Genomic DNA, 2,165 nt, shown 5'->3' on the forward strand with positions numbered 1-2,165 from the left:
AGAGATGAGTGTATTGTTATCCAATGGAGGTTGAGGTGGATCTATGTATGGTTCATTTAGTTCATAGGGTGGTTGGTATGGTGGATGTGGGATAGGGTCATATGGTGGTGTTTGGTGAAAAGGGTCTTGTGAGTATGGTGGTCCAGAGTTGTGTTGAGGAGGTGGGTCATAGGTATATGATGGGGGTCCACCATATCTATTGCTTTGGCATGCATTATAGGATGGTCTTTGTCTGTGGTATTGTGGAAGGTGTTGCTGCCGGAAGGGTTGATCAGATACTCGTGGCTCCTTCCATCTCTAATTGTTTTGACCTTGATGCATGTTCCTGTTATAATTTCCATTCCTTGCAACAACATCGGAACCAAACTCAAAGCGACGGGGGTGAGAACTCATAATAGAAAACAAAAATTAAAAACGAAAATAAAAACAAATCTAAATTAAATGGTTATTTAAATTTTGAATTTGAAAATTAAATTTTGAAATTTGAAATTTGAAATTTTTGAAATTTGAAATTTGAAATTTGAATTTTAAATTTTTGAAATTTGAATTTTGAATTTTGAGATTTGAAATTTGAAAACTTTTTAAAATTGAATTTTGAAAATTTTTAAATTTGAAGTTTTAAATTTGATTTTGAAATTTTGAATTTTTGAATTTAATAAGGAAAGAGAAAAACAATAAAATGACAACAAACTTAAAAATTTTTAGATCAAAACGAAGAAAACAACTAAGAACAACTTGAAGGTCAAGATGAACACGAAGAACAACTTGAAGATCAAGATGAACACCAAGAAAAAACTTTTTTGAAAATTTTTTTATAATTAAATAAAAACCAATAACCTCTTAATTTATGAAAAAAGCAAAAATAAAAACAAATAAACAAGCAAAAAGTAAATATTTACAATAACCAATAATAAGGCACACGTTTGCAATTCCCCGGCAACGGCGCCATTTTGAAGAACTGAAGAATGATGGTTTAGAAGTTATAGTAAACTCTCGTTGCAAGTATAGTTACTAAACCAAGCAATCAACCTTTCTTACAAAAGTTTTGGTTGTCACAAGTAACAAACCCCTTTAAAATTGATAACCGAGTATTTAAACCTCGGGTCGTCTTCTCAAGGAACTGCAGGGAAGTATGTTCTTATTATTGGTTATGAGTTTGTAAATTGGAGTTTTGGAGTTTGGGCAATGGGCACAGGTATATTTATAAATTAAAGCAATAAAAATAAATAAGAAATTTTATTGTAATTAAATTAAAAACCTTGACTTGGAGAAGATTAATTGGAAGTTCAATCCTTGTTGAATTTTTCTCAAGATCAATTGATAATTGAAGGTTGCTTCTACTTAGTTATCCTTTACCAAGTAAAGTAAAAGAAACTCAAGTAAGTTGGAAGTCTACTTCTATTCACAAGTTCTAATCCTCTCCCTTGGGAAGGATTAGTGTTAGTGACTAGAGAGCCAGCCAACGATAAAATCCAATTACAATTTAACTCTTGAGTAATTCAACTCAAGGGTCTCCGAATATTAATCAACTCTAAAATCAAGTTAGGATCCAACTTAGAACATTAATTAATAACAAACAGTAGAAGAAGTGATAAATCTGAAATACCTCAATTATATTAAATAAAATATTCAAATCTTAACATGGAAAAGTTCATAAGCCAATTAGGCAACATAACTAATACAAGCATTAAAGTATCTAAAAATAAGAGATAAATATAAAGTAAAAGAAATATTGAACCTGATGAAGAGTTGAATCCTAAATCCTTTAAGAGGAATCCTAATCCTAAAACCTAAGAGAGAGGAGAGAACCTCTCACTCTAAAAACTACATCTAAATTATGAAAAGTGAATTATGAAAAGCATGATTATGAATGGATGCATTCCCCCACTTTATAGCCTCTAATCTGTGTGTTCTGGGCTGAAAACTGGGTCAAAAGCAGCCCAGAAATCACTTCCAGCGGTTTCAGTTACGTTCAGGTCGCGGGAAAGTGACGCGGAGGCGTCGTCCACGCGTTCGCGCGGATTGCAATTTGCAGATACGACACAGGCGCGTCATTCACGCGTTCGCGTCACCTAACGTCAAGGCAGCTATGGAAAATTATATATCAAATCAAAGCCCCAGACGTTAGCTTTCTAACAAAACTGAAACCGCATCATTTGGACCTC

This window comes from Arachis ipaensis, chromosome B4, assembly GCF_059453495.1.
Source record: "Arachis ipaensis isolate K30076 ecotype BB chromosome B4, ASM5945349v1, whole genome shotgun sequence".
NCBI lineage: Eukaryota > Viridiplantae > Streptophyta > Magnoliopsida > Fabales > Fabaceae > Arachis > Arachis ipaensis.